This window comes from Miniopterus natalensis, chromosome X (assembly GCF_054644295.1).
Source record: "Miniopterus natalensis isolate mMinNat1 chromosome X, mMinNat1.hap1, whole genome shotgun sequence".
Lineage (NCBI taxonomy): Eukaryota > Metazoa > Chordata > Mammalia > Chiroptera > Miniopteridae > Miniopterus > Miniopterus natalensis.
This window is the reverse complement of record NC_142103.1, coordinates 91,365,934-91,392,526: the sequence shown is the minus strand read 5'-3', so window position 1 is coordinate 91,392,526 and position 26,593 is coordinate 91,365,934. Positions and strand designations below refer to the sequence as shown.

The 26,593-nt window shown below is 37.5% G+C and overlaps 1 pseudogene; it reads right to left on the bottom strand.

The window, feature by feature from the left end:
* Positions 1-2,842: 2,842 nt before the first annotated feature.
* LOC107539465 (serine/threonine-protein phosphatase 4 regulatory subunit 3B pseudogene) lies at positions 2,843-5,197 on the bottom strand (annotated as a pseudogene).
* Between the last annotated feature and the right edge of the window lie 21,396 nt (positions 5,198-26,593).

Genomic DNA, 26,593 nt, shown 5'->3' with positions numbered 1-26,593 from the left:
AAATCAGGACTAAAGGGATAGGAAATTATATAGACCTCTTTTGAAAATTTAGGGGATGATGCATACATGTAGACTTGTTTGCCAACCAGAATTGAACTCATTTTTAATTTATCATGTTGCTATCAATTTAATCCAGAATATAAGATTATTGCTTTATGAGCATAACTTGTAATATAAGTGCTTATACCTGGCTTTATCCCTATTTCTTAGAAATGATTATACTGTTGCTGATGATGATAATTAGTTTTAAAAGCTATTTATTGAGTACTATGTTCTTGGTAATTTACATATAGTTAGGACAAGATGGAGAAATTGTGGCTGGAGGAGAAAATAAGGTCATGAAACTGGTGTCAGCCTGCATTGTTATCAAGGGCTGTCTGAATATGAAGCTTTTGCTTTACGTGTCACATCACCCTCCCCTTGTTGGTGCATTTAGAAAGTCACTGAGTCATAAAAATTACTGAAAGTCATGTATTAAAAGCCAAACTTTATCAACTCCAGGGAGCCTCTGCAGAAATGCTCACCCGAATATTTTTGTAAATACAGGGCCATTCCAAACTGTTTCTTCTTTTCATAAATAAACCACTTAAGGGTACTTTTAAAATGACTTCTAAAAAAGAGGAAATTAAACACTTTTTACATGGTATCTTCTCACATACAGTATCTAGAGACTGAACATTTTGGCCAATTTTTCACTCAGTGTGCAGACAGTAAGGATTGCTCTTCTGTGTTTTGTTGCCCTCTTAAATGTTCCCTTAATAGTAGGTTATGCCATCTGATGGGCAATTTGGCTTTGCACCATTTTGCTTGTCATGTTGTTTCCCTAACATTAAGTAGCTGAGACTAGAATAGGGTTCATAGAGGTTACACAGCTCAGTAGAATGCCTGTCCTTTTTTCTTTTTTTTTCCTTCCAACTTTCCATTACACTTATGCCCTCCCTTATCTTGCCTTACAAATTCACTGGGGACAATACAACAAAAAATGCAAATATTCTTTTTTTCCCCTTACAGTGTTCATTTTTTATGGCCGATTAAAACTAGCTGAAGGGGAGAGAATAAGCAGAAAGACTGTCAAAAAACATTGTTCTTCTCTGTCTAAATGTAAATAGCTGCTCTGTTAAGGAAGTGGGGCTACTCCCACCGAAACAAAGAGTGAAGTGTATTTTCCTCAAAGCAAAATTCTGTGTGTGCATTTAAATATTTGTACTATGGATAACATTCCCCAGGACAATCTAGCCAGAAGGAAAATATGACAAGCTTTTTAAACTGCCTTTTTTGACAGACACAAAATCACTTGACTTTGAATAATCCCATTACAACATTTAACTAGCAGGGTTTGAGAGATGTGAAAAATGCAGTTCCTCTGCGGTGTCACGTCCTCAGTAATGTCTGATGACATTTCCTGAGGTCATGCCCACACTTTAGCAGACTTTATATAGGGTGAAATGATTGTTTGTTGTTTTAGGAATACACTCTTTTTGTAGCTCTTACACTACAGTCTCTTAGTTTTGCATGAGATGTGTCTCCTATTGGCACAATAATACATTTAAAATGGTCTTATTTGGGGAATTACAGGATTGCTTTTTAATTCCTGAATTTTATAGTTCTGTATGAATATCATCACTAAATGGTACAAAAGAATTACAATGGTATTTTTAATACAAAACAGATATCTGTCTTCTGGAAAACCATACTTTATATATACACAGATAGCCCATCTTGTTCAAACAATGGATAAAACTGAAATTAATCCTAAAATCTTCAAAAACAGAAGAAACTGCTTCAATTTAAGCTAAACCAGGATAAATGGACTGTTAACTTGCTCCAGGAAAAAAATAAAACCTAACTCCTTGCTACAATTTATTTTTAGAAATTCATTTGCATTCACTCTTTAACAAAGCACCTTTCCTATTACCTGTTGTTTGTTTATAGAAAAACAAACTTCATATACTGTGTGTGGAATTTGACACCTATGTACCCTTTTCTTGGCCCAAAATGGTTTCTAGATATTAAGTGCCACTTCATTCAGCACTATTTTTTGTATGTTAGTCTTTGTAAATTACACTTTAAAACTTACCTGCTGCTCTGGAGTAACACACAGCTTTATTAAATGAGTCAGGAAACAGCTTCCAAGTTGAAAGCATTCTGTTCTACTACCCCCAAGGTCCTACAGAACACCCTTTTAGAATACTACTGGGCTGACTTTTGACCCCTCTTATCTAAAAAAAAAAAGGTACATCCACAACTGCATATTTTGAAACCAGCTTCCTTTTTTATTCATGAAAATACACACTGAAATTTATTTCCCTTCAATTACCCACAGGCCTGAATTTTTGTTAAATCTTCACAGAAATGTAAATAGATTAACATTTTAAAATTCCAGTTGACTTCGTTTCCATATAAACAAATATAAATTTTTGTTTCAAAGAAGGCAATTAAAGAAAACCAGTCAATGATTTGGGGAAAGTAATGTTACAGGCTATGCAACTGTACTTTTAACAATTGTTTCTAATATACACTGCTGGAACAAAAGTACATTGATATTATATTATCAACCTGTTCTCCCAAACAAAGATTTCTCTTGCTAAGAAGTCATTCAGGTTCTGGTTAGTTGTGTTTTTTTTGTTTTTTTTTTTTTTTTTTTTTTTTTTTTTTTAAGATTATGGGAAGCTTGGTATTTACAGAACTAAACTCTTCTAGATGATAATACTGAGCATCTTTGCTACAAATTGCATACTTGTAAATTCCCATGAAAAATCGATTCAGACTTTTTAGCTAATCAATGTTTACAAAATTTTAGTAATGTAGACTTTAATAATGTTGAGAGTCTCTCATAAAGGTTTCATGGGTTAAGATGTGGTCTTTTCCTGGAGGCTGTTTCATCTTCCTTATCTTCGTCATCATCATCATCCGGATAATCCACTAATCTCATTTCGCTACTACTGGATGGGCTACCTGTTCCATTAGCATCACCAGCAGAACTCGAATAAGTATATTTGTAGCTACCAGAAGATGCTCTTTTAGGAAGATTAACCTTGTCTTCATTTTCTTTTGTTTTTTCAGTCTCCATAAATTCATCATCACCACCTTGAAAATCACTTTCCAATGGTGTCGTAACTATTTCTCCTTCCTCTATATTTTCTGTATTTTCTTTATGACAGGCTTCATTCTTCTCCAAGTCTCCCGTACTTCTGAAAAATATTTTACTCTTCTGCGTGGAATTCGAACTCTTGTGACTCTTTCGTTTTTTTTCTTGGTCGTATTTAATCTTCAAACCTTTAAATGTCTGAACATATTCAATCCATTCAAGTGTTTTGTAAAACTTTTCAACTATATGTACAAGAAGAGACTTGATATTTTCCACTCTTATGTATTCAAATAGTTCAATAACAGCTGAATTCAACATATTGTATCGAGTTCCATTATTCAGAAAGGCACTTACAACTGGCTCAAAAAAATTTCCCTTGATGATGTAACGATTGTAAACTTCATCTTTAAGGCCAATTATCCTTCTCATAAAGCGAAGTGCACACAAGACCAAGAACGTGTGTCTAGAATTCATCAAGATCAAGACATTTTTTAGCAAGTCTTTTCGCAAAATATAGTATTTTATGTAATATGTGTGATGTTGCACACAAAAAGTGAGCAGCTCTAAAATTAGGCCAAGCAGCTGTGCTGTTTGATAATTATTGATGCAATTTCTGTTGTGTATGTCAGCTCCAAGTATATGATGCTCTTCAGTTGTGTCTTCGGAAGTAGCAGCCAAAAGTGGTGCTATTATGTTGTGCATACATCGTTTATAGAAGAAATTTAGAAATTTACTTCTTTCGCATTTTTGAGGCGTTGCAAGCATGTTGTCTGGATCGAGTATATAACGAAGAAGTCTCATTATATGAAAAGCACCTGCTAGTTCAGGATCAGTATCATAGATCATTTGTTTAATGACTAAATTAATGAGAAGGTTACCATCTTCATTCTGCTGGGTGTCTTCTATTATGAATTCTCGGATCATGGATGGACTATGCTCCACTAGATAAGCAAATATGTCAGTAGCAGCTGACCTTACTTGCAAATCATCCAGGCTCATTACAACTTTAATAGTAGGAAGAATTCCTATTTGTGTCAATGTTTTGAATAATGAATCCTTGCTTCGAGGCTTTAATATCTGAGTAAATGTACAGAATTCCTTGAAGAAAAAAATCAATTCGCGCCGTTTATCATCATCAGTAGTTTTATCCTTTAACTGTGCAAAAACTTGAGGCAAAAACTTGTCGTCTGTCTGCAGCATGTGGACTATCTCCATCTTGTTGAGGAAAATAAAAGTTTTAAGAGCAGAAAGACAATTCTCTTCCAATATGGATGGTGTAGGGAAAAGAATGTCTTGAATATACAGTACCATGTATGTCTGATGTATTCTTTGTCTAAGTTTACAGGTTGTTATTGGTACAACTTCCTTGAAGTTTGCATTTTGGGTTAAGAATTCCCTATGCCTTTTTGGCTGAGCCAAAGCAGGGTCATATTCAAGGCATCCCACCACATTCATGATACAGTCATCAGAAAACAAGATCTCAAGCAAAGATGTCTTGTCAAGGAACAAGATTCCCTTAACGATTGTATGCAAATGGTATAAACCTTCAGTGTATGTCAGGTTCTCACAAGAGTGCAGCAGCTGCAGTAGTTTTTTGATGTAACTCTCATTTTCCAACATCAGGGCCAGCCTTCTCTTACGGGGAGGTGAAGAGAAAGCTGAGGTAACTAAGTTAGAAATCTGTTTAAGTTTACTTATTTCACAGTTAGGCAGGTCACCCAGCTCATCAGCTTCTAGCGCTTCCTCCAATTCTTCCTCTAAATCATCTAAGAGGTCTTGTGTGACAGTGACCGACGGGTCTTTACCCTGAACCTGGCAAATGTCTTCCCAGATCTCCTGACAGCTTTCTGCGTCTCGGAAACTCAAAGCCATCCCATGGTTCTCGGTTTCAGACCAAACTATTAAAGTGTCCTTTTGTTTTTGATAGGGGGTGTCTGGGAGTATCTCAGACTCCAGGATCAGTGAGTCGCTGGACTCCGACCGAACTAACAGAGACGCGCCCTGGATTTGCGTGTAAACTGCGGTGACCTGCCCCGAGCCCAGGAAATCCCACTGTTTGTCCTCATTCAGGGCATAAAGTTTCGCACTGCGGCTGGGCTTGTCCGCCATGGCGAACTTCGGGGTCTTTTACCTCAGCAAAGCTCACGGAGGTGGCGGCGAAGTTCCCCGAGGTGCGAATGTCCCGCGTTGACCTTAGGTGTCACTGTTGTGGCCGCTACGGTGGCTGAGCTCGCTGGTCGGGATACTCGAGGGAGAGAAGATGGCGGCTGCGTAGTCAAGGTCACAGTGATGGCGGCGGCGGCGGCGGCGGCGGCGGTGGCGTCGTCACGGGGACACCGGCGGCTCCCGAGGTCAGTCGGCTTCGCCGGAGCCCCGCTACATCTCAGCTGTCCCTTAGGCTCCCCTACCCCCATCCTGCTCCCCCATAGTCTTTCATAATAGGCGCTCCAACGGGACACTCGCGGACCCCACTCACGGCCGTCCAGGAAAGCCCCGACTGTGGCAGGCTTCCGGTCCCTCTCCCAGGATCCCACGCGAAAGGAACGTTGGGTACGTGCCCCTGATTGTTGCCGCCCCGCGTGCAAATGGAGGCGCGGGGCTAGGAGCCAGGGGCCGCGGGCTTCCCTTGACGGGCTTCGTGCCCCAGACCCGTTTTCATCCCTCAGGTGCCTGGGGCTGGAGACCTAGGACCTTAGGCCAGTGAAAGCTTTCTCACTCACGTCCCTGTCCCTGCCCAATCCCCACCTGACGTTCTAGTCGAGAAAAGGCTCCCCTCCCCCACCCCAAAAGCAGCAGGACCAAGTTACCTGTCGTCAGAGCTCTGTAGGCGCGGCTTTTTCCTGAGGCTTGGCCTAAACCTGTATCACTCACTCACTCACCTATCCTATGGGGACGACGCTTTTCCAGGAGGGACTTAGGGACGCTCTCACTCTGTTCAGCTAACTCTGAAGTTCTCTCTTTTAGCCCAGTGGAGACATTTTTTCTCTCCGCTTTTTGTAATGTATAACCATACTCTTCATTCTTAGGAAAGGAGTGGGTCACACAGAAACTCCAAATTAGCCAAGAGTGAATGTCGAGCATCATAGATCAATTGTTTTCTTTCCCCCTGCCCTGCCCTGCCCTGCGTCCCTCCGTGCCTCCGTGCCTCCGTGCCTGCCTCCCTCCCTCCCTCCCTCCCTCCCTCCCTCCCTTCCTTCCTTCCTTCCTTCCTTCCTTCCTTCCTTCCTTCCTTCCTTCCTTCCTTCCTTCCTTCCTTCCTTCCTTCCGTTTTTATTGATTTTAGAGAGAGAGGAAGAGAGATGGAGAGAAATACCGATGTGAGAGAGAAATACTGATCGGTTGCCTCCTGCATGCACCACCAGGGATCGGACCTGCAACCTGGGTGTGTGCCCTGACTGGGAATTGAACCTGCGATCTTTCGGTGCATGGGAGTACCCTCAACCAACTGAGCCACACTGCCTAGGGCCAGTTTTTTATTTCCTTTTTTTTTTTTTTTCCTAAAGAAAAATGTAATTAAAAAGGCATGGGGAGTGGGCATATCCAAAGGGAAGGGCTACACAGCACTGGGTCAAAGGGTATTGGGTCCATGACAGCAGCAAAAATATACTTAAGACGGTGGAACAAAGAAGGTGCATAGAAATAACAGGAGAGCTTAGGCTGGGCTTCTTTGGCTCGCTGAAAAGTCAGAGATGGGGGCCTTGGAGGCAGGTTCAGTGGGTAAGCCCAAGATGAACTGTTGCAAGTCTCCTCGGGTACCCTTGGAGGGAAGGAAGGGGAAGGAGATGGTGCTGGGGTTGCTGCCTTGAGGGGGCGAGCACACTGGGTCCTTTGTCCTGAGCATATTTATCTCTTTTCTGCAGGTGTAAATCTTAGGGGAGGTCTCAATAGACCATTCATCAGCTTTCCAGGTATGATCTTTCAGAGTCGTGGTCTCTACTGATTGGTTGATGCCAGGGCAGGGGGTCATTAGGCAATGTAGCTGGTCCTGAGGCAGCCACGGTGCCACTGGTCTGGTTTTGCTGCTTTTCTGGGCCTGGAGCCAAAATACAAAGTTTTGAAGGTGAAGGCTGAAACAGGTCTTACAGGGTTAAAACCAGTGTCGGCAGGGCTGCACTCCTTTCTGGACACTCTAGGGGAGAATCCATTTCCTTGTCCTGTCCAGCTTCTAGAGGCTGCCCACATTCTTTGTTTCATGGCCCCTTTCTCCATCTTCAAAGCATCTCTCTTTCTTTGGCAAGCACTTATTTCTTAATAAATATGATAATAATAGTAACCACAACAACCAAGTAATAATAATTGAGCATTTATTATTATTATAAAGAAAAGTAATAATATAATTGATCAAATATACTTAAGTGCTTATATGTTCAAGACACTGTGACAAGAACTTTTATACTGTATATATTCTTACTTAATTTTCATAATAACTGTAATATAGGAGTATTAAGCATCCTTTTAATATCAGGAAACAAATTTAGAGAAGTTAAAATAAGTTGCCAAAGGTCATCCTGCTAATAAGTTGAAAAAGTCTGATTAGAACACATCTTTGTGATTCTGAAATTGGTTTTCTCAGCCGCTGAACTATGCTATCCCCTTCTTTTCTTGGCCTTCATTACACTTTATTTCACATTCCTTCCATCTATATAATTTGTAATCAACATAAAATTATCAAGGGAAGATGAAAGTCACGCACTTCCTCCTTTAGATCCACATCTGTGTGTAGCCAACCGAAAAATAGAAGCTTGTATATGGTAACTGTTAAATATAATTTTAATAGTAACCAAGCTGATTTTTGATGTAGCAGCAACTTCTGCAGTTTTCTTAAAAAAATTTTTTCCCCAAAAAACTTTAACCCTGTTATTGCAAGGGAAAAACTGAGAATTGGGCCACATCAAGCACATTTGGACTTGAAGAGTCCTATTTGTAACAATAACCTCATTTTACATAGCATTGGAGGTATGTGACAGTTCTTAACTAGACACAGAAACACTTCCACACACCTCTCTTGCAATGTCACCTCCAGGAGATTATAGTACAGGAATGTTCCCTGGGATAGGACAGCTGGGACTCTCAGGAACTGAATGCAAATGACAATCATTTCATGAGGAAATTCAAATTAATGCCAAGATCTGGTTTAGAAACATTTACAAATTATAAATAATACTTAGACATAAGGATTAATAAATGACTAATACAAAAATTGACCCATGTACTAGTTTGAAACTCCCGTCTTATTTCAACAAGAGAGAAAATGCAAATATATTATAACAATAATGACATTCATGCTAATGTCCAATTTTTCTCTCTGTTGTGGTTATATTAAAGTTTCTATCAGAATCAATTATAATACTTGTCAATTGTCTGAATCTGCTTTCAGGTTTCATTCTCTGAGAGGTAGTCAGCACAGGTCTATGTGTTCTCACAATTTTATTACAAGGAGTTTCCCTTAGGCCAGTTAAGGTCCCATTACCTTAACTGGGTTAACTAGAATCTCTTTACAGTCTAAAAGAGCCTCAAGTCCGCATTTCTTATTGCTATTTCTGCAGTAGATTCTTTCAGTTTCTGCCTTATTTGGTTTGGGAAGTGGAACAATGCCCTTTTTTGCTTCAGTCGTTCTACCTAACTAAGATTATTATTTTGTTTTGTTGTTGTTTTGCAGAGAGGAACAGGAATTTAAAAATGCCACATTCCAGGAGCCAAGTAAGTCCTTTCTATAGGCATTATTTATTTTTTATTTAACCCTCATACAGTAATGGCTTGAGGAAGATATTATTACTACCGTATCAGAGAGGAAAAACTTGAAACTCCAAAGCTGAATTGAGCATTTGGTTCAAACCTCTGCAAAAAGTGATGATGCTAGGATTTCAAAGTGGGCCTCTAGAGTTCCAACTTGCTGTTCCCAGTGTGCCATGCTTTTTCTTCGACTGCGCATGGATTGTTATAGCAGATGTTTAAAACAATATGATTTTTATCCCAACTGTCATTGCTATTTGAAGGAAAGTCTTTGAGGCTAGTTCAAAATCAAAATGGGTAGATTCACTCTTAAGACTCTGTTTCCTTCTTCTGTTTTGGATGCCTGTCTCTTTCATGCTTCCTCCCTATGACCTTAGGGTGGTCAGAAGTAATTCTTGATGGCTCCACCTTGCAAATAAATAATTTTAGGTAAAAATCTTGTAATTCATCCACATTTTATGACTACTAAGGGCTTAAGTTTTATATTTCTCAGGTTATTTTAGAACACAATAAAGGAATGAGTTATTCATTCCCAAATTTTAGGTAAGGTAACTCAAACCACATGCATATGTATAGCACATTTAAATATCTAAATATTCTACCTATAAGAAGAGAGAACATTACATAGGGGGAAGAGCAAGATGATTTTTAATTTTATGAAATAGCATGAAAATAATTATTCAAATGTATTTGCTCCAAAAGTTTTCAACTTCAAAATCATCAGTGAAAAACACATATGCATGTTCTCTACAAGTTCTCCAGGTAACTTATTTTGCAGAATGTTGCCTTTTTTGGCCACCATCATCTTTGATTTGGAAATCTGTAATAGTCTCTCCTGGCTTCTTCCTTTTCCATCCACTAGTATATTCTCAACACAATAGCCAGAGAGGATTCATTTAAAACATGTCATGTCCACCCGCTTCCCTGCTCAAAATCATTGTGTTTCTGCCTTACTTAGAATAAAAGCCCAAGTTCTAGCTATGATTCAGAAGGCCCAACAAGATCTGACCCCCTGGACCTATCTGAGCACTTCACTTAATATTCTCTCTCTCTTCCTTGTGTTGCTCCAGCCACACTAGCCACCTTGCTATGTCTGAAGCACATCAGGCACACCCTTGCCCCAGGGCCTTTGCACCTGCACTGTTTTTCTTTACAGTTACTTAAAAGAATAATTTTTAAAACGTCTAATTAGAAAATTTCTTTATCAGATGTATAGGTGACATATGCAATATCGGGTAAAACAAAGATAAGAGGTCTTTGTAATCAGTGTTTGTTTCATAATGTCTTAAGTACAGTGACTGTATGCTTCTTCTATGTCTCAGATGGCTCTTAAGTATTATATTTCCCATGAAACATCACCTTATAAGGGGAATTTTGATAAAGATCCCAGGCCTTAAAAACTCCTACATTTGAGTTTTATCGTTTGGTTGGTTGGTTGATTAGAGTAGTTAGTCTACCCGCTAGATGCCATTAACACCCCGTCTCCCAGCTGTGACAACTAAAAATGTCTTTAGATAGTGCCAAGGGTCCCCCTGGGGGGCAGAAGAATGACTGCTTGTAATCATTCTCAGTTTTTTATTATGTACTAAGTGTTTAATGTCTGATGTAGTAAAACAGGCTTATTTGAACTTTTGTCATCCAAGATTTCTATTAACCAGGATTTCTGCACATTTATGGTAAAACAGTAGGTGACATTTATTATCAGATCTTTCTCCAGGAAGATAATTGAAAAGTAAATTTGTTGTTTTAGCAACGCCCTTTCTTTTTTTCTCTCAGGTTCTTCCCTGCGGCGCCCGGTGTTTTCACCCTTCTCCCTGTAAGTCCAGACACTTTAGCATCCTCTAGGGCCTCTCTTCCTGTCTTATTCTACCCCTCCTCTACTCCTCTGCCCCACCAGAGGCTAAGATGGGTCCTGCTCAGTCTTATTCCCCCTGTATTGCAGTACCTAGAAGATAACAGGCAATCCATGAATATTTGATGAATGGACACACAAAAGAATGTGTAAAAATCACTCTTTCCACATGACACAGAGACATGGATAACATTTGTAAGAGAACATTTCATTAAATGCGTCTTCATTGAGATGTCATCACCTGTCAGCAGGTTTGTGTTTTAGCCCTGCTAGAAGTTCATGGTCAATTCTCCTTCTTATCTACATTTGATAGCCTTAACTACCAACATTTTTTCTCAACTCTTCCATTCCACCCCAATTACCTTTCAGCAAAATATCTCACCTAACACTTCACCAATTTGCCTTTTATTTTCAAACAACCTTATCAATATGTTTAGCGATTCTTACCTCTCTCCCCTTCATCTCAGAAAAAAGAGTGACTAACTATGTAATAACTATATACTGTGCCAGGTGGCTACTGGAAGTATCAGGGGGAGCACTTTGTAAAGTATATGATTTCCTAACTACTATGCTGTACACCTGAAACTAATAGAGCTAATACAGCTGGGGGCACGTGGTAGGCAGCCAATGGATGTTGATGTTTCTCTCCCATCAATGCTTCTATCTCTCTCTCCCTCTCCCTTCTTCTCTCTCTAAAATCAATTAAAACATATTCAAAGTAATATTGAATGTCAACTATAATTGAAAAAAATTTTAATTAAAAAAAAGAAAAGAAAAAAAGGAGTGAGCCTTCTCTTGTTCAACAATAACCTTTTAACCTGTACTCTGCATATCACGCTCTTTCTGGCCTCCTCAAACCTCTTATGCTGTAAATTATTCCTTCTGTGATTTCAATCTTTAAACTTCACCTAGGAATAATTTCTGTTCCCTCTTCAATTAAGTGTACTCAAGCTTTTTCCATCTTGAAATAGTCAAACACACTCTCAAAACAGGAGTCACATTCATAACTTTAACAACAACATTATATTACCTTAAAATGAGGGCAAGAATATTTGTTTGTTATGTTCACGACTGTATTTTCAGGATCTAGAAAAGAGCCTGGTACACTGCAGACACACAATATGAAGAGTCATTCATTAATCAGCTCTGAACAATTGCCAGTGTTTGCCGTGTGGCAGACACCATTCTAGATACGCCATAGGTGCTCTCATTTAATCCTAGTAAGGCAGATATCTACAGGGTGTCCCCCAAAATTTATACATACTTTAACAGCTGATAGCTCAATTGATGTTTCTTTCTTTTCAGAATTAACCCATTGGAATGAATAATGTATAGTAAGTGTGTATACATTTTTTGGGTACACCCTGTATTTATTTCACTTTACTGGTACAGAAACCAGGGTGTACAACAAAGATAAGTAACTTCTTCAAGGCCTTACCCTCTTAATTTCTAGACATACTATCTTTCAATTATAAATAGATAGTAGTACCTGTAGCAAAAAATAGGTAGATAATAGATATAATTTTCTCTTTTCTCTTTTCCCCTTCCTTCGTCCCCTCCCTCCCTCCCTCCCTCCCTCCCTCCCTCCCTCCCTCCCTCCCTCCCTCCCTCCCTCCCTCCCTCCCATGCACGTACTTATCTGTCTCTGTCACCACCTCTTTTGAATTATATTCAGTTCTAGAGTAGAAATACCTCATGATAAAAAAATTAAATCCCTCATTTAAAAACAAATCTGTTATTTTAATATCTGCTTTCACTAACCAGATTTTTACGAGTTCTTTCCTAAGCTGCTTTCTGCATGAGGATGGTGGGGTTAACACACTTGCCAGACTTGCCACAGAAAGTAAGTAAACATTCTGAGTTTAGATTTGAAACCCAGTAGTCAGACTTAAGACTGCACTGAAGCTCTTTGCTACATAGCGCGTCACCATTCTCTTTTCTTTTTTGACAAATAGGTGCTGGAATTATGTTATACATCTACGTCATAAAAGCATCAAGTTCCATGCTGAATCATTTTGGGCCAAGCACATGCATGTCTCTGCACCCTCCTTCCTGCCCCTCACACCCCTCTTTTTCTCCTTAATGGAAGCATAGAAGACGATCCAATAGCAGGTGCTTCTGCATGGCCATCTCTCTCCCTTAAAATATTTGCCCCCCCCCAAATAGGAACATTCTTATCTTATTTATTTTTTGCTCTAAATACAGATAAGCTAACCTTGAATTTAACCCTCCTTTCCCTTATGCCTCTGATTGTCTTAAGCTTTAATTGAAACACTAGTTTTACCACGTGTGCTACTTGGATTTGCCTTCAGTGATAGCGTGCCCCTTTTACTTTTTATACCTTTTTTCTTTTCCCAGATGTCTTTATTTTAAAAAAGATATTTTTATTGCTTATAGAGAGAGGAAGGGAGAGGGAGAGAGAGACAGAAACATTGATGAGAGAGTAACACCTATCAGATGCCTCCTGCACACTCCCTACCAGGGATTGGGGATTGAGCTGCAGTCTGGGCATGTGCCCTGACCGGGAATCGAACCAGCGGCCTCCTGGTGCGCGGGACGATGCTCAACCAACTGAGCCACACCGGCCAGGCTAAATGTCTTTTTATATTTTTATTTCTGTATTTTCCCCCCACTCTGGATTCATAAAAGATCTTCATAAACACAGGTTTTATAGCCCTTTGTCTTTTTCATTATTCAATGGGATCATTCTTTATAATAATTACATGAGGGAGCCTGCTATTAATTTCTCAAGTTATATCTCTTTTAATGCAGTTGTATATGAAAAACAGCTTTTAATATTTTCCATTTGGGATTATCTAGTTGATACCTTTCTCCTCTCTCTCACACATACAAGCACATGGCATCCACAGCTAGAATTGGATTACTTAAACTGGCTTTATTATCCTGAGCAGCTGTTCTTTTTGCTTTAAAGACCTGCACGTAAGGAGATGTAACAACTTTCATGGATAATATTTTCTAATATCATTCATTTTGCACCAATGGGACACTTTTTTTGCCTTTCTCTAAAATAAACCTTCCAGTTTTAATTTCTTCCTAGTCTCCGTTCAACGACAGGCAGAGAACGAGGGCTCACATAAACTGCATAATCTCCTTTCATCTGAAGGTAAGTGCCAGTCTCCTCCAGGCCAGACATTCCTGACCTTAACGTTGCTTTTACAATTTCTTTTGTAATCAGTTGTTAATCTGACTTCTTTTTGTTGCATTTTCTCTCTTCACAACAAATTCTAGTTGCATATCTCACAGAGAAATACCATTCTAATATTTAGTGATTCTAAATATCCTTAAAGAAATCCTTCATTATTCTAAAATTACCCATTCCTAATGATCTAATCTCCATGTCATGTGTGCTTACTTTGCCTGGGGCAATATAAGTCTGTGTTTCACTTTAATTCGGCAATGGAAAAACACGAGAGGAAGAATATGCCTGTTTTGCACTATTCTCGAAGTTGCTCTGGGCACATACTTACAGGAGTCTTTGCCATTTATTAAGAATAATCAGGAAAGCAAAGAAAAATGATAAGGCATATCCATTCCCGAGGGCTCTAATGTTCAGGCTCAGTTGGAGTCCCTGGGGTATTTTAACACCTAAGGCCTCTGACGATAAATCTGCCCTGTAGGTCTTTTCACTTATTTCAGGGAAGTGTCAGTAGCTCACATAGAAGAAGCAATTATCTCCAGGAAGAAAATAGTTCAAGGAAAGAAAGGAGGAAACCTAGTTACTGACACTCGGTACTGAAAGAAGAAAACTTACACAGAAAACAAAGAAGCACGCCGAAAATAGTACAGTGATATATATTTACTATTTATTTTATATTCACAAGATAACTGCAGATAAAGTGGCACATAGCTATATTCATCTCTACGTTTGCACCCATATTTATATCCCACCCTCGTATGCACACATATGGAAGCAGACCTGGTGGTGAAGAGCTTAAAAATGCATACCTCAGCCTGGAACTGAGGCTCTGCCAGGCATCAGTCATGTGGCAAGTCATGTGACTCGGACAAGGCACTCCAATTTCTGCATCTCTAGAGAGGAACCGCTGCCTGCCTCATCTGGTTGTTATCGGGTTATAAGTGGTAACAGGCATAAAGCACTTAGACTGGTGCCCGGTGAAGTTATTATTTACGCATTTGGGTTCATTTAAAAATCGTATACCTGAACAACAAAAGCATGTTCTTTAGCACACTTCATGCTTTTATACGGGGAATGTGTCCAAGAAACTGAAGGCTTCTTGTTGTTGGCTGAGTGCCCAGGTGTTAAATGCAGCCTTGGATGTGCTTACCATAAGAAAGGAGTGAGTATTCAGAGACCTGAGAGAGTTGCATAAGAAATAGGAAGTTCTCGCAGCTTCCCTGGCCTGGGCACCATCTGAGATGAAGGCAGCAAAGGAGAAGCTCTAAAGAAGAAACCTCAGGATTGACTCCCTGCCTGGGAGGCTCTGGAGGAGGGACTGGGCTAAGGAGCGTTTTGGAGTGAGATGGTGAGTGGTGTGTAATAGGAGTCCTCCCCAGAAGCCCATGGTGCTCCAGGTAATCTTGCCCTTTCTCAATGTCCTTGCTTGTAATTGTTTTTTGTTAGGATGCTTTCCCTGTGGCCTGTGTCGCCCAATAAGCTTGCTTTAACATCTTCCGTCCAAGCATGTTTTTCTCCATAGTTTGGGGCCATCGACGCAAGCTAGCCCATCTGCAAGCAAAGATAGGACCTGACCATTCTGCTTGACCAAGGCTGCAGCCACAGAACATCCTGTTACCCTCCAAGACATCGGTTACTCTGACAATTCTTTGCGGCCAGCGGATGCAACACTGGCCCCGCATTGTACCCCATCTTAAGCCCCTATAAAAGAAAGCCTGACTCCACTTTCAGGGCCGACACTGTTCTGTGGGCCTCAGCCCACTGTGAGGGGATGCCTCAATAAGATTTTCTAAAGCCTCTCACAGTGCTGCTCGACTTGGTTCCTCTTGGCATTGACTTAACAGTTTTCTTGTGAGGATAGGTCAAGTTGTCCAGTTTCACTTACAGCTTGATTCCAAAGCAGAGTCAGTCTGTGTAGTCTCAACCTTTTCAAGGGTTACTACTTAAACAAAAGGACTTCAGATTGCTGAGTACACCAAGATCATGACACCTACTTCCCTTAAGGGTAAGTATTCTACCCTGAGTAGTGAAATTTCCTACAATAACATTTTAGACATCAAAGTCAAGCTTCCCAGTTACCAATAGTATAGTTTCTTCAGTTACCAATTCACTTTTCAAAATTTCTAAATTTTACTAGATTTCTTCAGTCAACTTATATTTATATTTGAAGATATTTGTACATCTGTTATAAAGGAAACATTCATCTTCAAGGGTCTAACACTTTTGAAAAATACATTTTTTCCTCATGAATGTTGAAGAGCACAGCTTAAAAGCTAAGCAATCATATCAGATTAAGAATATTCAGAAGATTAATTCTGGCTTTATTTTAGATTGTCAGTCTTTCACTTGGGTAAGTCACCTAACTCTACTTTTTGCCCCAGTTTCCTTTATGAGGTGATTGGAATAATAATACTTCTCTTCTGAGACTCGACCCGGTAAATGAAGTTTGAAATATTTTTGCTACAAAATTTTGCTATATAAATGCTGAAAATATCAGAGAACGAATTCATGCTCAACAAACAAAATAAATTGCTGTAATGTTTAATTGCAAACCAACATACTGTCAATGATTAGACATTTAAAACTGAAACTCATATTTATGAAAGTTAAATGAAGTTATTTCAAGTACCCAATGAGTATTTATTGTGTGCCTTCTATGAACCAGGAAATTTGCTGGTGACTCAAAGGTGAATGCTAAGATGAATGTTTACCCTTAGTTTTAATTTTAAATCTTGAAAGGGAGACAATTAAACACCTGTAATGTAAGCACATTATAGAGGCACACAAGACAACCAGGACATATTAGGGAAGCCTTCCAAGAGAAAGTAACAATTAAGTTGTATTTTGAAATATAATCAGGATTACAGATGTGTGTGTGTGCAAGAGAACGGACCACAAATAAAAAGAAATGTGGGTACTAGGTTATGAAAATCATGTAAACTAATTCAACTTGAATGGATGAGCCTGGCAGTTCCTGTCTGTATTACAATTATGTGGAGATGGAGAAGGAAAGAAATCAGAAATATTAATAAAGAATGTTGCAGAAATCTTAGTGAGAGATGGTTTTGATTGGGACTACAGTTTTAGCAGAGGGTAAGGAATGTCTCCCTTATTCAAGAGACATTTAAAGGTTTTAATTAACAGAACTTCCTGATTGATTAGAATAAGGGAGATCAGGGCCAGTGGAGACACAATAAAAAAATAATTACCAACTTGGTGATGTATCTCAATTAGAAAGATGAGTAGGTTTAGGGAGAAAGATTAGTTTAGTTTTGACAAATTGAGGTTGAGGTACTTATTAGACAGAATATCACAGTAATAGGGCTGTGATATGATATAATAATTATTTAATCTTTTCATTCTATTTATGTGGATGTGACACAGTGATATTCTGCAGAGAGCATTTGGAGGGGCTCTAGAAATGATGAACTGAACGAAATATTTGCAGGCCAGAGAGCTGTTCCATCAGAAAAGTTCAAGGTAGCTCTCAAGGCTAAAGAGAGAAGTGTCAGTGCATGGTCCTAAAGAATCTCTGCAAAATTAGCAAGTGAAATTACATTTACCTTTTGTGCCTCTCTTTTCTCCTTACAGCATTGTTTTTCTTCCTTTTTAGGTTTGCCTTTGTTTAATTCCAGCCAAACTCTATCAGTATATCAAGAGAGAAAGCTGTGTTTCGTAAGCTGTGAACTGCCAAGTTGAGAATCGCTGCCCTCCTCTCTCTTCCGCCGTTACACCCTAAGACAAGTTGCAAGTAAGCAGCTCATTGAGAGACAGAGGATACATTCTGTGCTTTTTCCTCAGCCTCAAATTCCTGGAAGTAATGATGAGCCAGAGCTATAATTATTTTCCCAGCTCTTATACCTTTTCTTTCCTGAAAAGTTGTAAGAGCAATATGTAGGACATAAGCTGCTTTCTTTGAGTAGATTTAAAGTAGCATGGTTATTGGTCTAGAGGTGTCTGGAATTCGCACTTCCTTATTCTAACAAGGAGTGAACAGAAATGATTCCAGGTAAAATGGGGAAACGATAAGTTTCTTTTCAGTGCTTTTGTTTGTGTATTTTAGCTGCCTCCCTGGACTTTATTTTGACCTTTTCCTGTGCAAGTATTTGCCCAGTGCACTACTGCTGACCCAGTGTTCTCTTTGAACCATTATTTAGCATTGAAACCTCCAGACACTACATTTTAGAGTATAGAAGGGAGCGTGTCAATGGGTTTTTAATAATCAGCAAAGTTAAATGAACCTGTGTGCAGTTATTCAAAGACAACTAACAAGCCTAAAAATGCTCCACATTTTTAACTTAGTAAGCTTTCTACAATAAATCTATCAGTTCTTTTTAGAATGAACATGCCTAAAATGTGGATTATTACATAAGTGGCCTGGTTGCAGTGGCCCCACTGATTTGAATTCACTCTCAACTATGATTTTCGACCAATCTTTAGTCCCGTGTCCAATTCTGCTTTGTCTTTATTTTATTTGGGGATGGATATTTCTAGACTTGATAGCCAGGAAGGCAGTGTCTTTCTCAGTTATATACAGAGGTTTAACTATTATTAACACTGTCCCTCCAGGTAAGGCAAAAATTTCAAACTAAAAGTACTAGCACTCCCCCCCTTTCTTTGAACAGTAGTAGTTGTAATTATAAGGGAGGTACAAAATTAAAGATCATTTTGAAAATGTAAATTTCCTTCTGTTATTAAATTATATACAAGCTGGAGAGTGGATTCATGCATTAATAAGTGAATTTTTCTTTGCCTGCTGAGAAGAGAAAGTTGACTTTTGCTAGAGCAATTTAATTCTTTAAGAGTAATGAAATATCTGAAGGCATCACTATTTAGTTTTAAGAGAAATAAATATAGGGTGTCTCACCCAAAGAGAGTTAGGATTACATTTGCTTCCTATGTGTGAAAGATACATAATTTATAAGCTAATGAGTTGTAAAGGTCTTCTCACAAGTAAAATTATATTATCACTCCCAGGAGTAAGATAGTCAAACTGTTCTATAATAACTCATTCAAGTTTATTTTACCTTAACTTATGAAACATAATCCCTTCTTTTTAAATATGCCATTAAAAGAATGCCCAGATAGAGAGAAGGAAGGAGCCACTAGAGGGAAAATGGAGCGAAATCTTAGATAGTATTTATATATTTTTCTTTTGATGAAGAGAAAATTCAATTGTTAAAAAATTAGGAATAAAAGTACTGACTATTTAGCAGCTAAAATATACCTACCATTAGATAATTTTTTTCAAGAAGCTTATTTCCTTTTACCTTTATGGCTTCATCCTTATGGTACAGAACCTTCTCTAATGACTCCCAGTGATCCCGCCTCCTGGTATTGACACTTTTTTGGTGTAACCCCTTTATTTGTATACAGGCTTAACTTAGTGACTTGCCTCTGAAGAACAGAATATGGGAAAAGTGAGGGAACATCACTTCCAAGATGAAGTTACAAAAGACTGTGACTTCTGTCTTGCTTACTCTCTCATTCTGGATCTCTGTCTTTCCTCTCTTGCTTGCTCTGATGAAATAAGATGTCATCTGAACAGGCCTTTGTTGCAAGGAGCTAAAGGTAACCTCTGACCATCGGCCAGCAGAAACGGAAGCCCTCTGGCCAACAACCCTCAAGGAACTGCATTCTGATACAGCCATGTAAGTAAGCTTGAAAGCAGATCCTTCCCCAATATAGCTTTCACATGAGATCACAGCCCTGTCCAGTGCCTCCATTAAACTTAGTGGTCCCTGAGCCAGAGGACACATGTAAACTGCACCTGGATTCCTGACCCACAGGTCTGGTGAGCTAATAAATGTGTGTTGATTTAAGGCAGTAATTTTTGAAATAATTTGCTATGGAGAAATAGATAACTAAGAAAAATCTCAAATAAATATGCACTGTTATACTGCATTTTATATATTTACATTTCTATTGTGTGTAAATTTATGAAAGCTTGGTGACATCTGTTAAGTAAATTGAGCATTTATAAATATGGAACATGTATATAATCCCAGAAGCCATTTAAAAAATATATATATGTCTTTATTGATTCCAGAGAGAGGAAGGTAGAGGGAGAGAGAGATAGAAACGTCAATGATAAGAGAGAGTCATTGATCAGCTGCCTCTTGCACGCCCCCTGCTGGGGACCGAGCCCGAAACCTAGGCATGTGCCCTGACAAGGAATCTAACCGAGATCTCCTGGATCATAGGTTGACACTCAACAGCTGAGCCACCCCGGCAAGGCCTAGAAACCATTTTAAAATTGAGCTGTTTTCATGGTGAACTTCTTTGTCACCAAAGAAAGAGAAAACATTATTTTGAATTTGATGGACAAGTAATTTTTCTCTCCTGTATAATTTTAATCTGTGGTCCTGAGATTCATGATGAATCAATAGAGACATTTTGAGTGAGAAATTTTTTTATGCAAGAAGTTTTTATTACCTGGTTCCCACTAATTAAATGATAGTAGCAGGTCCTAGATATTGGGAAAACAAAAATACACCCAAACAATTCCACATACACCTGGAGAGTGTCATATTGTTTCTAGATTAGAAGTACAAGAAATTCCTGGATAAGCTTCAGTTTGTCTATGAGCCCCCTCCCCACCAAAACAATGTAAAATAGTGTGTGCTTATATGCATTTTTCTGGTGAAAGGGTTCATTACTTTGAGATACTAAAAAAGGCTCATGGTTTTCAGATATGTTTAGAATATATGGAAGACACCACCAGATTAATTTTGTTATGGTGGTTGAAAGATTGTTTTAAATATCACAAGAGTTAGTTGATTAATTAAATCATTTTTATATTTATTCAACACAATTACCGAGGACCATGCTAGACATTAGAGTTACAACACTAAAAAGACATGAGTGATTCCTCTCCTAAGAAGCTTACACTTTAGTGGGAAAGTAGATATTAATCATGAAGAGTTCTGGGAAGACAAATTAGAAAATGTTTAGAGGCATATAACTAGGTGTGCCAGTTATTTGCCTGTTTGCTCTCAGACCCACTCTCTTCCCTTCCTTGTTCTGTTTTATATTACAAGGACTAATCCTGCAAACAACATTGTGTAGGCTCTTCTACCATCTGGTGTCTTGATGGGTTTGACTAATGGTGGGCATAGGCAGAAATCTGGAGGCTCCAAATCAGAGAGGCCAGGATACTTCTCTCTCTCTTTGCTTTAGGCTGGTCTCTCGGCACTGGCTCTGTTTCCCCCTTGGCTGTAGCTCCAACTGGGCAGCTTCTACCTCTGTGCTTCAGATATCCATTTGGTGGCTACAACTCCTGACACCTGGTAACACTATTTCTTCCCTAGACTTTACTCCAGCTCTAGTCATGTTGACAGCTTCCTGCAGTTGTGAATCCATGGGTAGCTCGTCTTTTGTTTGCTCTTTCAACTCATCTAAATAACACTTTCATGACTTGTATCCTATATAAAATTTCTTCTATTGACCTACCCGATATGGGTTCTATTTTCTAACCAGTCCCTCATTGCTATACTAGGGCACCAAACCTGGTTAGGGAAATGTGTCAGGGAGTCTTTCCTTGAAGACGTTAAATTTGAGCTGAAGTATGAAATATGAATATGTATTAACTAAGTCAAAATGGGGAAATTCAAACGGGAGAACATTCCAGGAAGAGTATATGCTTCTAATTTTCCAAAACTTGAAAGTCAGTGTTGTTGAAGTTTGGAGAGCAACGTGGAATCACGGTATGAGATAAAGTATATAAAATACTAAATTTTGCAGTGCTTTAATCAATTTTAAGTATTTTGGTCTTTAACATAACAGAGATAGGAAGCCTTTCATGGGCTTTTAACAAGTGGCTTTGAGCAATGAGGTGACATTTTCAAATGTGTGTTTTTAAATTTGTGTGTTTTCTAAATGTGTATTTAAAGGTTTAATATGTGGATAATACATTCGGAAGGAGTATAGGGAGATGATAGGACAACAGGTAAAAGATTATTATAATAAAAAGGTGATGCTAGTTTGGGCAATGTTGAATAAAATCCTAAAGCTCTTCAAAGTACTTAGTGATAAGGGGGTGAATCAGATGAGATAAGGGAGGTGGCATAATTGATTCTCTTTGGCAAAAATGTGAATGATGATGCCATTGACTGGGCTAGAAAAATGAGAAAAAGAATGATTTTGGGAAGAAAGATAAGTTCATTTCAGATATGTTGAATTTGAATGTCTTTGGAAAAATGATAGAAACGTTTATTTGTTAGGATGGGTAATTTTGGACTTATCACTAATAATCCCCTTAACTGGATTTATTTACTTTCTTTTGCTCTGTTGGGTGGTCAGTTAGCAAAGAGTTGATCTACACATATTATAGATATGTAATCTGTGATTGTGATTAGATGACTGTTAATTGTTATCTTGGTAGATAAGCATTTTTATTAAAAATATTTTAAATAACTTAGCCTGGAAAGTTTAGTTTTCTATAAGCATGTTATTCATTTCAGTGCTTCTGTTTCCCACATCCCTTGACATATACTAGATGCTTAATAAAGTTTTGGAAATTTGAATCAAATTTTGTTTTTCTAAATGACACCTACTTTTTTTCCCCCTTTCCTGACTATCATCGTTAATTGCATGAGTTTTAGAAATGCAACAACTCTTAGTTTGCTGTGACAAGCATGGACCGATCTGAAAATTTGGATGTGAGATAAAAACAGAATGCCAAATACTTTCTACATTTCAGAGGTAAGTCAATTGAAATAATGCTAATTCCAAACTTCGGTGCTCTGAAAATATAAATTACTTTGGGTTCCATAAAAAAAGAGCTAATTGCCTCTACTCATGCAAATTTCTTGGCATAGTTTCTCTGTATTCTTTCTTCATAACTCATCTTTAGATATGATATTGCAATAGTTTTCAAAGTATATGGAATGAAAATGTATACATCTATTTGAGTCAAATCATTAGAGACATTCAACAACTTCAACAATACCAGGAGAAAAAATCTGATTTTTCAGTGTGGGTATACATGGCACTTTGAGAATGCCCTTTAAAAAAAATCTGTAAGTATTTTAAATGAGCTATCTTATTTTAGGGTTTTGGAGAATGTTAGTAGAAAGAACCTGCGGAGAAAATGTGGAGGACAGCTTCCCTTGACTGTAAGTGATTAGATTAATTCACATGTCGGTTTCACTTCATTAACATTTTAAACTCTTTTCTTTATGTCAAGAAACACATCTGTCAAAATCACATACATAATCTGCTATTTTGAGATTAGCACTCTACCTTTATAATAGTGTTTCATTTATGTTTCAAGCAAGCCCCCTGCACCTGAAAGGGCAATTCTAAATTTTTTTTTTTTAATTTGTTTGTCTGAGTGCGTGTGTTTTGGTATCTTCATTCTCTGTGTGGTTTTATTAATTCAGTGATAACATAGAATTCCAAGTAGCTATCATCTCTTACCTGGAAGCAGTTTTTTCAAAGATAATTTAAAACAACATTGTATTGACCCAGACCTCTTTACTTAAATGTTTACATTGAACATTTTATATCAGTTTAACATATCAATTTTGGTAAAAATTTATATGAGTAATGCAAAGTCATATCAATAAGAGAGTGTTCTAACTCAAACAGAAGAGAATAAACTATCTCTGTGCGTATGCATTTCTTCACAAACCAAGACATGGAACCTGGACTTGGAATGTTAACCATTTCGTAATATAAGACATGATGAAAAGGTAATTTTTCAAGTAGTAAATGCATAAAGGTTATTTAACTTTTTGCTAAATATTGAGTAATTGGCGATGGGAAAGAAAACCAGATTAATCAAATGGCTTAATTTGCAAGATTATAATAAAACCATTTAAGAAATACTTTGGCATTAAATTATAGTACATTAAATTATGTCATTTAAAAATCAGGTCCTTTATCCAGATTTGAATAGATTTATTCCCACTTTACTCTTGTCTACTTGACTTTCTTAGGTTTAACGTATGAGAGAGAATGTTATTGTACCCAGTCATGATTTGGGTGTTGGAATGGAAAGTATGGCTAGCTACAAGGAATAACTTCCTTCTCCCTCGGTTTCCCACTCCTATTAGTATACTGTTTTCAAAGGTTTGAGCTGCTGTCTCTTTAGAAAACCTCTACTAAAGAGCAATTCTCTGCTTTGAATGAATTGATCTAAGTCAAGCAGGAAAAAGCAGAGGAGTCGTGGAGGAAGTGATCTGTGGCCACCAGGATTTACACACTCTGTTGTTGAATACTCCAGAATGAGGAAAGTTAGTGCGAATGAGTTAGAATGTAAGTCACTGTATAAGAAATTCAGGCAGATATTTCTGGTGTTTGGTATTTCTAACTGATGTCATTTCAAGGATAAAGACTTATCGTTGGCATCTGGGTAAATTCTTTTAAGTATTGTTTTTGACAGTGATATCAAAGGATTTGAGTATTTTAGCATTGCTGATTAGCAAGTATTAACAATTTCAGATAAAGTTGGAGGCTTAATAAACATTACTCATCTGTTCAGGGGCAGCAAAACAAACAAAAATACTTATGTCATAACTAGTAATCAGGGAAAATCAAACCTTTCAAAATTAGTTTTGTTCTCATAGTGATTTTCAGATTAAATTCAAGTTCTCCAGAGCTTCACAAATTCTTTTCTATTTAAAACTTGTAAAATTTTATTGTACTAACTTGCAAAGATCATAAAGTGTGACCCCAGAAGTATAGGAATTCCCTATCCCCTAGGCGACAGCAAATGAATAATATATCCAAATTACAATAATAATGATAACTATAAAAACAAAAACAAAACACTTGTCATGTTGTGCTTAAGCTACATAAAGTATGCTGGGTATGCTTTCTAGATATTGATAACGAGTTAGAATCAGCTCAGTCTTATTTGCAAACAATGAGTACCTAATTGAATGACAATAAATAAGTTATATTTTATTTGCATAAAGCATTTCCAATTGTTTGTGTATTTTAAACAAGTCCCTTTTCTTTTGTGGAAAAAAGAGTGTTATATTAGACACTTAGGCTACTGGGTGTGCATTATATAGAAAAGCAGTTCTAAAAAATGGTAAGTTGTTGTGAGCTATGTCTTGAAAGGATTAAAAGAACAACAGAGACTCGAACGAGGCACCAAGTATAAACAAAGGCAAAATGATCAGAAAGGCACAAATGCAAAAACAGTGAAAAAAATAATCCCCTGTACAAAGGAAATCAGGAAGAGTTTGAGTCATCTCTTTATAAAAAGAACTGAAATGCAGATATAGCTTGGTTTTGAGTAGAGAGAGTTTACTTCAAGGGTTTTAAGTTATGAGCACTAAGGATTTTCATGATTTGAGAAAATAATTAAAATGGCTATGCAGAACCTACAATGGAAATGACCAGACAGTATGCAATTTCCTTAAGAACCAAGCCTGTTAGTGATACAGTATATAGTTTGTGTGTGTGTGTGTTCATGAGATTACATAGACATAAGCTAGTCTCAATCTTGAGGTTAGAACTGGAAAGATAAAGTTATGTCAAGAGCTTTACTAAATAAAACTCTTGAGCTAATATGTGAATGCATTAAATCATCTTCATGCATGTTGTTATAATCAAAAGTTCCACATATTTTAATAAAATTGATTTTATGGCTTTTGGCCATTGGCGAGCTATAGTGAAGGAGGGCTAGTATAGAAAAACACAGTCACAGAAAGGGCATACTATGGGCCTGATTTCTTTAGCTAACTTGTTTAATTCCTGGGTAGTTGATATAAAAGTTGATTGGGGTTGAAGTTCAGTATCTTTCTGTATTAGAGCCATCTGTTGTGGTTTTATCACCATTTGGGATCTGAAGAATAAAGTAAAAATAATAAAAATATTTATTATTCTGTAGTATGATTAAGAATATAAATGAACAAGTTGATAAAACTGTTTAAATCAATAAAGCATTTTATAGGTTAATCTTTGAGTTATACTAAATTTAGCTTAATCTGTCAAGATGTACAATTCTGTGCAATGTGAAATGATAATTATGTGACATAAAAAGTCCTTAATCAAAAAGCATTATCTCATATCCTAATATTTGAAGTCACTATAGGGTACGTACCGAATTATAAAACCTGAACATGTTTTTAAAAAAAATAATATATTCTATTAAGATACATGTGTTAACACTGATGTAAAACCTCCATTATCTTCATTCAATGTAGAAAGTCATCTTTAATAACAATCTAGGCTGTTATAATAATATTGTATTATCTTCACTGTAGTTTTCTTCTTAATAATAAATGAATGAAGGAGAGAGAGTCAATATGATTCTAATATTGGAAATAAAAGTAGCAGATATGAATGAGTTTTGTAACAAAGCAATTTCTATCTCTAAATTTTGATGTTTTCTCAATTTCATTTTCAGCTTCGTCATTGCTAGTGTATAGAAATGTAATTATCTTATAGCTTTATCAAGTTATAATTTATATACCATAAATTCTCCAATTTTAAATGTGTGTAGTTCGTTCAATGACTTTTCATAAATATACTAAGTTGTGAAAGTTTCACCAAAATCTAACTTTTTAATATATCCATCATTACTTTTTTTCATGTACTGTTTATTTATTTGTATATCTTCTTAGATGAAATTTCTATCTGATCTTTTCCCCGTATTTAATTGGGTTGCATTCTTCTAGAGTTGAAAGAGTACTTTATGTATTCTGGATACAATTCCCTTACCCATATAAGATTAGCAGCTATTTTCCCCAGGCTGTGACTTATTTGTGACTCTCAATTCTGTTCCATTAATCTATATGCCTATCTT